This window comes from Pipra filicauda, unplaced genomic scaffold, assembly GCF_003945595.2.
Source record: "Pipra filicauda isolate LSUMZ 115617 unplaced genomic scaffold, ASM394559v2 scaffold99_size2403431_pilon, whole genome shotgun sequence".
Taxonomy (NCBI): domain Eukaryota; kingdom Metazoa; phylum Chordata; class Aves; order Passeriformes; family Pipridae; genus Pipra; species Pipra filicauda.
The window spans coordinates 1,032,521-1,047,610 of NW_024105197.1; the positions used below are offsets into that span (position 1 = coordinate 1,032,521).

At 34.9% G+C, this 15,090-nt stretch overlaps 1 protein-coding gene across 1 annotated transcript in view; it reads right to left on the reverse strand.

Annotated features, from left to right (window-relative positions):
* The window catches only part of LOC113997535 (cadherin-12), a 347,586-nt gene extending 332,795 nt beyond the window's left edge, over nt 1–14,791 (reverse strand). The window contains exon 1 of the mRNA XM_039378099.1: nt 14,690–14,791. The gene's annotated coding sequence lies outside the window, so the exon portion shown is untranslated. The remainder of the gene's footprint in view (nt 1–14,689) is intronic.
* Between the last annotated feature and the right edge of the window lie 299 nt (nt 14,792–15,090).

A 15,090-nucleotide genomic window follows, 5' to 3' on the forward strand; every position in this document is an offset into this window, starting at 1 on the left:
AAAAAAACATCTACTGCTCTCCCTTGGCCTACCAAGCCAATCATCTTGTTGTAGAAGACTGTCAGGATGGTTAAGCATGGTTTCTCATTCTTAAGTCAACATTTACTACCTCTGATTTGACACTTTATTTGTCATCAGGCCCACCTTTCCCCTAGTGTTTATTTTACTGTTTATGTACTTGTAAAAATTGTTGTTTCCCCCTGCATACCTTCACAAATTTAACTCCTGATGGACTTCGGTTTTCCCATATTATAAGTTATATATGGTATCTAATATGGAGTCTAATATGAAAAAAGCTTGATTCCTTGTTGCTATTAATAGGCAAAAATTGATCAGGAGGTTGCAATCAGTGCTCATTATATGCTTAGTATGTCTTGGATCTACAGAGGAAATGAAAATACCCTAGGAGAGAAATGCTTTTTCATTACAAGCCTGTAAAAAGAAGTGCATAGTATGGATGTACCTTTGTGTTGGCTTCCAAAGGAAGTGTGGGTGACATTATTTTAATTCCAAAATGTTTTCTCAAGTGAGAAGCACAGTTTGAAAGACCTCCTCAGGATGTATTTTAATTTTGTAGTTGGAATTGGAAATTAATTTCCACAATTAAAGTTACCTCAGGCTTCTGCCAGTTTCTAGAAAGGACTTTCAACTGTGTGACAAAAGTCTGAACTCTGTGCTAAACCAACTCTACTGGTTTATGGCACAGATTACAAAGCTTTCATCTTTTTGTATTCCATGTTTTGATCCTTATCAAAATGTATTTGTGCATAATTTTTACTTTAGGTTTTTGAGAGGAGAATGTAATTTTGGGTGGGTTTTGCCCATTTCCCCCAGGCTCTTCAGAAAACTACAGGCTTGCAACTCTCTGTGGTAATATGATGCTCCCTTGAACACAGTTCAAAGAACTCAGTGTTGAATATATTTTGTAGTGTACTGTGGAAATTCAAATAAAGTATATGAAAAGTCACAGGAAAGAGGAATACAGGTCTGAATAGACTATTTTGCATATGAACAATATTTGACTACAGTCAACATGATTATAATTTACCCGATAAAAATAGTAAATGGATTTTGCCTGCTCTTATAATAGCTTTGAAACTCTGCACTCCTGTTTCACATCTCTCCTTATACTAACAGAATGCCAACAGAATAGAAATTACACCTTTGCACCAAATCTTGGTTTTTTTGGTTAGTATTCTTTGTTTGGGAGATTTTTACTTTAGGTTTTTGTTTTTTGGTTTTTTTTTTCATTTAGATTTTTGCATAGAACTACGTCAGAGTATTAACACTTTTGCGTAATTAGATATTTACCTTTTCTAGCCCACTCTTTGCTTCAGTCACAGAACAAGCCTTTTGTGCCTCATAGAGAATGATCAAGGCAAAAAGGTGCTTTATATCTTGTTACTTGTTTTTAGTGTGCCTCTCTAGTCCATTCCTTGTTTCCAGCTACAGTAGCTGGATAATTGAACATCGTTGTAACACATAGCACTTCTATATTCTATTTTCCAGTTTCATTATCTTTCCTTTATTTCATTATCAGTCATTACTTTGGGAGTGCCCTTGACCCTGGAAAGGTGAATTTTCTACTGTGACAATTTTGATTTATTCAAGATTTTGTCACCCAGTCTGATCTGTAATCCTGAAATTTTATATGATTTCTGAATTTTAACAATATTTTACTCTTCTCCCAAACTCAAGACATGAATTTTAACTTGATATTTTGTACAAGGTATTTCCACCTAAGGTATTACACAGTTTCAATATTCCTTTTCTTTCTTTTACTTTTTTAAAGTAAGGACAAAAAGGCTTTTCTATGTGCCTCTTTGAGCCTTCCATTTGAAGTGGGACATAGAGCCAAGGAGAAGTATCAGAGAATTGTTCTCATTAGCAAAACCCCAAAAAGTCACCGAGAGATTATTCTTCATTTCACTCAAACATCTGGAATAGTTGTGAGCACACACTTTGCTCAGCACAATGTAGCTATGTCAGCTTTCAGGAGGAAATCATACACCCTCAGTACTGGAAAAACAGCAAACATTTACTACAAAAGTAAGTGCTTGGCTCAGCATAGAAGACCTTATGCAAATCAGAACATGTCAGGTGAAGCTAAGATTCAGATAATAATATTTCACTGTACTCCACTTATCTAGCTCATAAAGTCAACAAGCCCACCTAATGTTGATATTGTAAGCTATAGGACGCAAAATGAATTGCAGATTTCAAAGTTCTTACTAGATGAGATAACAACTACAAAGTAACATTGTTAATAGCTTGTTAATCTTTTCAATTTCCTATAACATACTTGTTACCACACCATCAATTATCTTAGTTCATAAATTCATAAGTTGCATACTATCCTATTATAGTATTTTATATAACAACACATAATGCACTAAAATTTAGAGAGCCATTACCATCTTTATTAATAGAAATAAATCAATGTAAAATTTTACTCAAATTAAATGAGCAATAAAAACATCTAACTGATTTGTAGCACAAATTCAACATCCAGCAATACATGTCAGATGAGAACACACTGACTTCAGTGAAAACTGGAAAATCCCTAGTTTGGTCTAATAAGGATTCCCTTCATGGCCATTAGATTAGGCACTTAGAATAGAAAGGGTCTGTAAAGCTCTCTCTATCGATTATATTCATGTAGCGCTGCCAATGGTGAGGGTAAAACCTCAGACAGCAAGATCTTATGAGAGTCACAGCTTTAAACACAGCTATTGACACTTTGAAGAATAAGCAAGTCAATCAAAACACATTTCTCTTCTAGTGTCATCAGACATTAAGCACATGGAGTCACCCCACAGGCATTATCCCAATGCATGGATGTAAGAAATGGGAACTGTCCATTAGCATGGAAATATTCTGCTGTTTTCTTAGTACAAACTTGTATTTTCACAGAGAGACCACATCTCATTTCAGACATGCATCCATTATGCTACATAACAGTCGTCCAAAGGAATATTGAAACAAACTAAACTAATATAGTATTCTACATTTTTTCTGTTGTCCCTCCGTCATCTGATCGATTGCGTGAAATAGCACTGCAACTCACACGGTCTACAGCTAAAAAGAGCTTTTATTGCTTTTAATCAGTTCACAATGGGGTCTGTGAGGTGCAACTGAACACATAAAAAGTTCAACAAGATTGTAGAACAAAATAGGACACTAAAAGAGCAGAGTGTAAAAGTGTATTCTAATAAAATTCAATTTCTTTCCTTTGTTTATCCTGTTCTAAAATTACTTGGTTCTCAAGTCAATCCATGCATAAGATGACATGTCTGCCTCAAAGAGTACTCAGACTAAAATTGAGGTTCAACCTTTAGAGTAGTTATCAACCTTGACAATACAGGAAAGAGATTATTCCCTTTATAATTCATTTTACTTAAAGCTTTTAATCTTAGAAGAATTAAGGCCCTCAACCTCATCTCCATATAGGCAGACTAGCAGTCTACCCTAAATCCCATCTCTAGCTTGTCTGCATTGCAGCAAAGAACCAGACTCTAAAGGACCTGAAAAAGAAGTGTCAGAAACCCATACTTCAAACCTGCCTGCATGGTGCAAACTGAACAGTTATGATTCCAAAACATGTGAAATGAACAGGATCACTTATATCTGAGTCAATCATTAGTTGAATTCTCAGTCTACACAAAGGGGTAGACACAAAATTTCTTCATTCATCATGGCTAGGCTTTGTGAACAAAGATTTGCTGAGGGCTCTACCCACGTTTGTTACAAGCGTGCTGATAGCTAAAGAGACCAATACAAGATAGGCATGCCCGGTTGCAAAAGGCACAGCAGAAAGACTCCTTAGGTGGTATATTCTGCAAGACACGATTCTTTCTGCATTGTCTTCTCTCCTCCAGAGTGATCCTGCGTGCGTTCTCAAAAGCATCAGCAGTGTTAAAGATAGTGTGTCTCCAGACCTCCCGATTGGAGGCCAGAGTAGTCCAATGATGATGATCAATACAGCCAAGGCTGAGAAGCTGCTTCAGGGAGTCCTTGTGTCTCCTCTTTGGGGCTCCTCTCTTGCGGCAGCCGGTGGCAAGTTCACCGTAAAGAAAGATCTTAGGGAGGCGGTGACCCTTCATCCTTGAGACGTGTCCTGCCCAACACTGCTGTGTTCTCAGCAACATGGCCTCAATACTTGTGACTGCTGCTTGTTCTAGAACAGATGTATTAGTCACATAATCTGACCAGTGGATGTTTAGGACATCTCAGTCTACACAAAGGGGTAGACGCACAATTTCTCCATTAAATTCTCAGTATAACACATGATTGTCCAGAGAAAGAACAATTCATGTCACACTTTTCCAAAAGTACAAACAAATTACAAAGAAAAAGGTATAGCTTTGTTTCAGCCAACCTTGCTTTCAGTGTACCAGGCAGCACAGCCCAGAGGACAAGGGAGAGTGTTGTATCAGGAGGAACATCTGAGACAGTACATGGAGAGAAGAGATTCCATTCCTCATGCTGTCATTGTAAATACGTATACTTCAGACTAGACTATTTTCACTTTCAAGCATAGGTAACATAAAATTTAAAACATTAATAACATAACATAAATTTGTAACATGAAGTAATTAAGTAACAAATTTGATCTTTGCATGAGAAAACAGAGGATAAACTCTTGGAACTACAGCTGTTTTTTCTATTTCAGATAACTAAACTTTGCAAAATGATAATAGCTTGCTTTTCACTCTTTTAATGATCTGCAAAAATAAAATGGCATCATATCAATATTTTATTAGAAGCATTTAAAGATATACACTCTGCTTAAATTACAGCAGTCCAAATTCTATGAATATTATGTCTTTTGTACAGAGAAGCATGTAAAAATGTACTGTTATATTTTAACATGATTTGACATAAATCTTACAGAGAAAAGTACTGAAACTGACAGCTAAGTCAGTCTTTTAACAAATCCTGACACACTCAGTGTCTGAAGTTTTTTTCAAACATTACTTCCTAGTTATACTGCAAACAATAGGGGCTTGAGGTCAGGAAAGCTTTAAACCGTTTTGGCATAGTCTTTGCACGAACAATACAAAATATATTCAAATATTCCATTTTCTACTCTCAGAAATCACTGTGTTTCAGACACATGCTTCTGTTACTAAATGTCTCTAATACTGAAGACTTCATGATTCTCCTATACAGTCTATTTCAGTGATATTTTTGCCATAATAAGATTTTTAATTATAAGTAATCCAAGTCTTTCTTGCTATAAAGTAAGAAAACACTTAATCCTTGACCTACTTGTCTTGGGACAACAGGTTATTCTCCCCTCTTTCAGGAATGTATCATGGCAGATTAGGTTTTCTCGTTTATTCCATTTTCTCTTCTTTTGAAAATATGCTTATTCAAAAGTTTTCTTATGCAATGTGCTTTTTTTTTTTTTTTTAACCAATCGGATATCTCAAAGTATAATAACAAAAACAGTAGAAAAGCGTTATTAGACCTGAACCTCGCTTTTTTCTGTTTATGCCTATTGCCTTTCATTCTCCCCTTGAAGAACCCAGCTCCATCATTTTGCTAACCCACTTGGAGGTATGGGCAAGCTGCTGATACCTCCTCCCAAAACAGTCTCTTCTCCAGGATGAACAAGCCCTGATATTTCATCCAATCCTCACAGAAGTGCTCCAGCTCCTGACTAGCTTGCAGATCCTCTGCTAATCTCACTACGGCTAATTAATGTCCTTCTTGTATTATGGAGCCTAAAATTGCAAACGCTATCTAGTTGGAGGTCTCACAAATTCTGAACAGAAGAGAAACATCCTTTTCCATCTATGTCCTATCTGTGACTGTATGAATACAGCCCAGATACCACCTCGCTGGCCTGGTTAGACCTCTGACATACTTAATTTATCACGGGACTTCAAGTAGCACATGATCCATTCACCTCATTCACCAATACTCTCTGGTCCCAGACATTCAACCAGCTTTTTAATCTATCTAGTTTTCCACCATCCAGAGTGCAACTCTGGAGTTTTGAACTCAGAGTTCAATACTAACAGTGAAAAACTCAAGGCAAATATTACCCATTGTTTTCTCCATGTTTACAAAGCAGAAAACAATCAGGTTTGTCAGGCATGAATTCCCCTTGATGAACCCATGTTGACTGTTCTCAGTCACTACCTTCTCCTTCATGGGCCCAGACGTGAGCTTTAGGAGGACTCCATGAGTCCCCTCAGAAGCTAAAATGAGATGTCTTATACAGTAGTTCTATGTATGGCCTTTTGGGTCCTTTTTGAAAATGTGTGCAAGATTTGCCTCTTTCCAGTCATCAGATCATGTCCCAAATTTTACACAATGATCAAAATAAGAAAGGAATTAAGGATTTTTTGTTGTTTTTTGTTTTACCTCATTAGTGAATTTGGATTTCCTGAGTTTTGACATGGTCACTGTCAAATTCAACAGGCTTATGTTAACAGCTAACAGAACAATCTTTTTGAGTTATGGGTGGCAGCATGATGTCACAGACAGGCAGCCAAAAAATAGAGGCACAATAATTACTTACAAGTAATTTGCCTGAAACATTTCAAGTCTGCACATTTTTTTTTATTATTTTCAAGCAAAACATACTTGATATTAAAAAAAAAAGAATAACATTTTGAGTCATTCCATTTATGAATAAATATTTTCATCCAAAAAACTCAACTACGTTTTGGTTGGATTTTCATATTCAAATGTCTTATTTTGTGTTTTACTTCAATTAAACCCCAAATTTACATAACCAAAATATGTTTCCCTGAGGTGTAGTGAAAATAAAAAATCCTACACTGTTGCTGTTGATTTGTAATCTATGTTGATCAAAATTCCTTGATTTTAGAAATGAGTCATGCATAATGGACAGGAGGAATTTCTTCATGGAAAGAGTTGTTAAACATTGGAATGGACTGCCCAGGATGGTGATGAGAGTCACCATCCCTGGAGGTGTTCAAGAAATGACTGGATGTGGCACTTAGTGCTACGGTTTATTTGACAAGGTCTAGTCAAAGGCTGGACTCAGTGAGGTGACAGATCCTTATCTTGTTTGTACAATAAGCATGTAACTATTTTACAGAATTTTGTACATGTGTTTTTCCTCCATGAAATTTTTATAACATATTGTATGTACTCAGTGGACTGTATCAATACGAATATTTGTAATATTCTATCCTTGAAACAAATACTTATATAATTCTTAAAAGGATGTAATGTGTTATAATTCAAAATTTCATCTCCATTCCTATCAAAGCTCATAATTCTATGAGTAATACCACTAAACATCAGGAGTTCAGTGTCAGGTTTACCAATGCAAACAAAGGTTTGTAGAACATAGCTCTGTAGAGGGTCCCACATGCTTACTACTAATGTCCATATCTGATAAATAAAAAATCAGATAAATAATGCAGCACTGTCATCCATTGCAAATCATATTTCCCATCTAACATATTTTGAAGCAAAAAAAAAAAAAATCTGGAAACACCTTTCAACACCTGTATGGAGTCCTATACAACCAAAATAACAGAATATTTGAAGCATCCATATTACCCTGGTAAACTCTACAGGGGTTATATAGAAAACACAGAACTCTCTAGACTCCTTCATGGACACATTGGTTCTGAATCTACAAGCTGACAACACAGAAGAATAGAAAGAAATATTCCAACTGATCTTCGCTGACTTACAGGATTCAATATCAATTCCATGTTCAGAGCACACACAACAAGTACAACAAAGCATTATCGGACACATTATTCCTTTGCCACCTGGAAAACAAGAATAGCATTTCAATAGCAAGGATGAAGAAAATTATACCAGTGCAGCTTCTGATTAATGACAGACTCCTCGAAGAGCCAAAAATTGTGTAAAATGTACTCCTACTTTATTCTTGATACCAGTCATCTGAGTATGGGATTAAGACAGGGAAGAACCTGTGCTAATTTTGACTGCATGAAGCACTGAGTAAACCAAGTGCTTCATACTGCAAACAGTTTAGAAATTTTCTAGATGAATTCCGCCAACTCTTTGAACACCTTCTCAAGAGAGCAAGTTTGATATTTTGGCTCTTATCGCTGTAAGGATCTCATATTTTGATCCTGTAAATCTCACTGTTCTTTCACATTCCCTTGTTTTGGAAGTTATATCTGCTGTAGTGAGTGGAATACAAGCAGATGCTCACATAATGCAGTACAGTACCATATAAGGGTACCCAGTAAGAAGCTGAAGACAAATTGTTGTGACAGCTCAGTGCTACCCCATTGCTAATAAGACTTTTTCATCAAAACTAATTTCTTTTGGCATGGAGTTGTACTGGTAAGATAGCAGGATAAACTTCTTCCAAGCACAGCAACCCATGAATCTCCAGTACCATGAACCACTTTCTCAAACAGTTGAGACTTAGATATATTTAAATTTTCTAGTCCTACTTTTAACTAATTCAATAGGTTCTGTTTTTTTGTTATGATCTACTCATTCATCCTGGACTTTAAAGACACCATCACTTTTCAGATGTATTTAAAATAACAAGATTCAGTAGTAGTATGAATACTTTCATACAAATTTTCATTGCTAAGGAAAAAAAAACAAAAAACCAAACCTCTCTTTTTGTAACTTAATCTTTATTCCTGAAAAAATTTAACACCTTCAAAACATTCCATTTTTCAAGTAAAATGTTATAAGCAATTTCTTTAGCAGCTATTTCTGTGGCATTGCAACAACATTTTACCATTTTCAACTATTTGATTCAGGTGAATAAGAATACTGCATATTTGTAGTTTAATTTTACTCTTTCATTTCAACCATGTAAAACAAATTCCTAATTTTCTAAAGAACTTGGATTAATTTTAGACTTCATTTTTGGAATTCACAATTTAATCAAACATAGTCTTTGAAATCTGAATATTTGATCAATCAGCTTGTTTCTGACACATGGTCAGAAAATTAATGTCTTTTAAAAATTATCTCAAGTTGACAGTAAAATCCGAAGAATTCCAAATTAATAACAGTTTCTGTAAGGTGCCTGTGTTTGCACATGAGATTACAAAAATGTGTCTCAGCTATCCATTTGCAACTGTCACCTGGTCATCCTGCTCTCTCAAGATAGCGTGTTCTATGTCTGCCATTATAGAAGGCTTTCTTAAAATAAAATACAAAGACATTTACATTTGGACAAATTAACATTCGTAAATAAGTAGCAGTGTTTGCCAGTTCACTTCAGAGCTGGTTGTTTCCTTCATGGTTTTATTTTTGTGGTTTTCATGAATCACGGACTCTTATTCTGTGATCTATTCCAGAATTCATGAATGCAGTATGAATTTCATCCTCATATGCTTTATGAGGACGAAAAACTGTTCATGTACCTCACATTTATGGTATGAAAACCAATATTGATCATAAAGAACTCATTTTCAAGTTTACATGAAATCATACAAAGAAAAAAGTCTGTATACAAATAGTATTCAAGAGCAGTATTTAGTTTCAAAGCAAAAGCATCATTCTTGCCTAACATGGTAATGTATAAGCAAACTCTGTCTTCCTGTATCATCTGTTTTATTGGTTTCATTTCTAGAGTAATCAAACATCCCAATGAGATATTAGAAATTAAATGAACTTTCACATATTCAAAGCAAGGAAAAAAGCAGAGAAAGAAAAATAGTTGAGTTAGAAGGAAAATAAGCCCAGAAAATCTGCCCAGGAAGACATTTCCAGTGAAATCTTTATGAGATGATCAGAGAACACAGATATTCCGAAATGATGACAGAAAATCTTGCCAGGGGCCTGTAAAATTTTACAGCATTGTTTAAGCATCTATCAAATGGTCTGGCCTGAAGCAGTTGACAAACCAATATTCTTGTGATTGCGATCTTCTGTCAATACTCAGGAAGTTCTCTCTAAGGAAGACTCTCTGTACATAATGACTGAATATAAACATCATAATGCAATGTCTGTCTGTGTCTGTAGACAATCCAAAGGTTTGAATTATCAAGAAAACACACATATCTTCCTCTTTTTTAAATTTTTTTATTTTTTTATTTTTTTATTTTCAAGATTTAAAATTCTAGTCCAATTGTATCTTTCACCTTTAGAACATAGAATAATAGAATGGCCTGGGTTGGAGGGGACCTTAAAGATCATCTAGTTGCAACCTTGCTGCCATGGACAGGGACACCTCTCACTAGACCAGGTTGCTTAGAGCTCCATCCAACATGGCTTTGAACACTTCCAAGGATGGGGAATCCACAACTTCTCTGGGCAACCTCTTCCAGCGCCTCACCACTCTCAGAGTAAAGAATTTTTTTCATAATATATAATCTAAACCTACTCTCTTTCAGCTTGAAACCATTCCCCCTTGTCCTGTCACTACATGTCCTTGTAAGAAGTCTCCATCTTGTAGGCTCCCTTCAGGAAGGCCACAATTAGGTAACCTCAAAGCCTTCTCTTTTCCAAGCTGAACAAATCCAGTTCTCTGAGCCTTTCCTCACAGAACAGGTACTCCATCACCTCTAATCAGTGTGGTGGCCCTCCTCTGGACTCACTCCAACAAGTCAATGTCCTCTCAGTGTACACTGTGTGGTATATATGTTCTGTAGGATAGCAATAATGGCTTGCTTAAAGAACAAAAAAGAGGAAAATATATTTTGAAGGACATCTCTCAGGAACAACATTCTTCAACACTACAGCATTTCTATTCAAAGATGCATTAATTTTAAATCTGATTAATAATTACTAAGCTATTTTTTGTATTTTTTTTTTTTTAATTAGTAAATAAAAGACCAGAAGAGCAGTGTCCCTCAACAGAAAAGATGTTTCAGCAGCACAGCCCTTTCAGGACTGTGGTCTTTTCATCCACTTACCCAATGTGATTAGAAATGTTTTGTCGTATTATAAAGGTACAGGCATTAAAGTAAATAAGTATAGCATCAATGCAACAGAACACATTGTGATCAGAAAATAAAATGATTAAACAAATGAACAATTTAAAAAGGAGAAAGAAAATTCCCCCTAAACTTATAATGCTAACTACAAAATAAAACATCATTTATATTCCGACTCTGAGACTGTTTTTAGGTCCACCTATCTTGACATATATATACTCTTGCTTTTTAAAAACTCAATAGATTTCGTAGTTTTCAAAAGCTCAACTATTCTGAGGTGCTGAAGCCACATATTCAAAGTATTGAACTGTATCAAAATAGCATTAAAAAGTATAAAGCTAGACCACAGATTAATGTGGTTTATGCAATGGATTTGAGTTTTAGAAGTTTTAAGGTTTTACTTTCATCCTAGTGCATATTGAAAGCTGATCACCACCACAGTCATAGATGCAGTACAGGACCCTGCTGAACAATATTTTCCTACATTTCTTTCCCCAACAGAAATATATGCAATTTCAAGTCGCATATCAGATTTTTTTTTTAAAAAAAGGTCAGTCTTGCTTCCCCGATTTTCTTGGTTTGCTGGGCAATGAAGGGCCTCCTCATGACATCACATACATTCTCTCTTTCAAATGTTTTCAGTCCCTCTACACTTGCTTCCTAAGTATGGAAGTAAAATATTTTTAACACAGTGGTGGATAAGTTAGAACTAATTTACAGGTATACTGAAAACACCTCCAAAGTAAACAGATAAATACAGGCTTTACCGTACTTATTTAGCAGCCTGAATACATGCAATGGTTTTTCATTTTGAGCTTATTCTTTAATCACAATGAGTATTTGAGTCAAATATTTAAACTTGAAAAAGTAGGTAAACTGAAGTAAAGGCAAAGGGTTGTTCAGGACATTTTACATTGTGAAAGGTAAGTGGGTTTTTTTGTGTTGTGTCTATTAAGCAAAATTTTAAAATATATTTATAAATATTAATATTAAAAAATAGATCTATTAAAAAATAGATTAGGGCCTTAGAAAAAATGGGTTAAGTAAGAATCGATCTTTTTTTCCCTCTTCTTTTATGGGAAATGTTAAGTATTCCTTTAATAACAGAAATTCTTTTAAGATCAGTTTTAATTTTTTTTTCCCTTCCAAAAGGTAAGTGCTACTGTTGAGAGAAGCTTTCAAAAAAGGTGACACTCTTTATTCCTGAATAAAGATTACATGCACAGTAAGTTGTAATCCTTGGCTTTGCAATACTGTTTTATGTGGTTAAGAAGATGAATGTTCATTGCTTTTAATCCTTACCATGATTTACGAGGCTCTGGTTATCCTTTCCCCAGAGCATCTACAACTGTGTGGTTGTTCTGCCTGCTGCTTAAATTACAGAGACATCTGCAAAATAAATTATGGATTGTTGTCCCGCAACCAAGCAAAAGGCTTTTTTCCCCCCATTCTTTATCAGTCTAGTTTTTCCAGGCTGGGTGCTACAATGATGACCTTGTTTGCTGCCTGGTATGCACACTTTTGACCAGCATGTTCCACTGCAAAAACTGAGTGAAAAGGAGGGGAAGGAATGGGCTGTGAGGAGCAAAGCAGACAGCTACATAATGTTTGGTTTATCCATTCAGCTCCTCAAAGTTCACAAATCTAGAGCTTATTTTTCTCATCATAGCAGAAATTTATGTAGCTAAAACAAACATTTGAGCGCTTAAAAATCATTTCAAATGAGGTGAATACATAGCCTTTTGTTATTCTAATACCTCTCTATTAAATGTTCATTAATATGCTGATTTCAACATCTCTACTTGTAGGCACGTATATAAATATGAACTTATCAAACACATATAGGCTTATCCAACCTGTATGAAAAGTTGAGATAGATTTTTAATTATGCTTAATTTTATAATCTTGTAGTTTAAAATTTTATTTCATAATAAATGAAGTGAGAATACAAGCTCATTATCAATAAAAAGTAATATGTCGAGCATGCCAAGCTTTATCTTTGTCCACACACAGGCATTCTTAGAGGATATTCTATTCAGTGCTGATGTCATCAAATTTAAAATAAAATTTGATAAAATCATTCCATGTTGCTTGCTCTCTATTATCCCTCTCATGACATTCTCATACTGTCCACCTGAGTGCCCTGAAACAATATGCAATTTAAATTACAAGCCAGGTGTCAAAAAAATAACTTTTTAAAGGCAAAGTGCATGAGAATATATCATCCAAAAATAATTTTGCAATAGTCCCACCCCAAATTCCTTTGGCACAATTCCAGTGGGCCCAGTCAAGATAACAAGTGCTGATCACATTGACAATAAGAGAAGTTCTTTTCATGTATTCGGCAGAGTCACTGTGATATAATCTAAATTTCCTAATTTCTTTTGACTACGCAGAAACCCAGAGTTTGGTAAGAGAAGATGTATGACTGAAAAGTGCATTTTGCTCTTTGTCCCAAAGAACAACCTGTAAAGACAAACTTGAGCAAAAAAATTAGGATCCAGACACTTCTAACTTTGCATCTGAAGGTTTCATTAGAAATTTCTGACAAAAATACATCTCAAATCTTTAATATTTACATAAGATATATCACATAATTACCAAAATGCAGCTACATGTAAAAGAACCTATCTTTGTGTTCAGTCACACAACTACACTGGCCAACATAAACGTACATTATCCATTGAAATCAAGTATGCTTAAAATGGTGTTTGAGCAGAAAAATGTCTTACTATAGAGAAACTATCAATTATCTTTTTAAAAAGCACAACAGGCTTTTATTTTATTTTCCACTGAAATTGAACTACAACCAACCTTAACCAACTCTCCACAGCTTTTGTTTTTTTTATATAATTTCATCAGAAGATAATAGGCATCAAGATATTTCTCATTCTACAAATGAGTGCTCAGAGCAAGCATTCAACAAAACTTTGATACATGGAATATTACTAAATTTCATAATTTCATTTCACCTGTGCTTTTTTTCTCCAGAATACAATGCTTCATAGACTAAATTACTAAAAATAAAGTATAACCCCAAAAATTCACCAGCTGTTACCATTTTCAGGAGACTGCACCGCAAACTCCTTTAGGCTTTTACCTCAAAATACTTCATAATTAACTTCAAAGTTTTAAAATTCACACCTACCTGATGACTGATTTTTTTTGTCATCCCCAGTATCAAGTCAAAAATATAGTAAAACCAGTTTATAGTACTTTCAATAAGCAACAACTGAAGTAGACAATAGTATATTAATAAACATGAGGAAGTTTATGACATTGTTTTTGACTCCTGTGAAAGAGGTTTTGCTAAGGTATGCATTTGAAAGGAGACAAATACAATTTGACAAAAATAGCACCATGCAATTACAAGAAGAAAACATCATGAAAACAAAGCTCAGGGAGAAAATTAGTTTCTCTCCTTTAAGAGGTACAGAACAGACTGTAAAGGTACTTTTATTTTCTCCAATCTACATCTAAATTGAAATAGTCTAAAAAAGGTAACATACAACACAGGTCTATGTAAATAGTCAATTGGTCAGTAGCATGCGATCTCAAGACTGAATCAAGTATTTTTGTTGAGATATGCAGCAAAGATAATTAGAATCCTGGATTTCCTGAGCTCAGTTTCATGGGCCTAAAGCTAAATTGTGTTTAATATATAAATAACAACAAACAAAACAAACAAACAAAACATTTCCACCAATTAAAACGTGAGAACTGAATCCATCAGGTCTAACACAATAAATTCATCCCAATTATTATGGATCTCTTTGAGATGACAGAGACATCTACAGAGTTTTTTAAAAATCTACCTGTGAATATGATGCCACATCCTCCAAGACTTTATATCAGTGAAGTTCAGCCCTTAGATGGCCTCATTCACCACAATCCTCAGCTGATTGGGTCACTAAAGTCTGTAAAAGACATACAAGAGTTAAATTGTCTTTGCCAATTGTTTTTTCTCATGAGAATGAAAAAAATTAACAGCAAAAGCACAGTGATTTGTGTTATTAGGAATTTAAAACTATAAAAAAAAATATTACCAGACCACCAAAAAGCACTTTTTCTGACAAGATGAGGAGCACGACATAGATACCGCTTCAAGATGATGGACCCCATTGAACAAATATTCAGAATTAAATTGCTCACGTTCCTTAGCTGTCTGAAACTTGTGGGATTTTACTGCAAATAGGCATTACTGCAGAACATCATA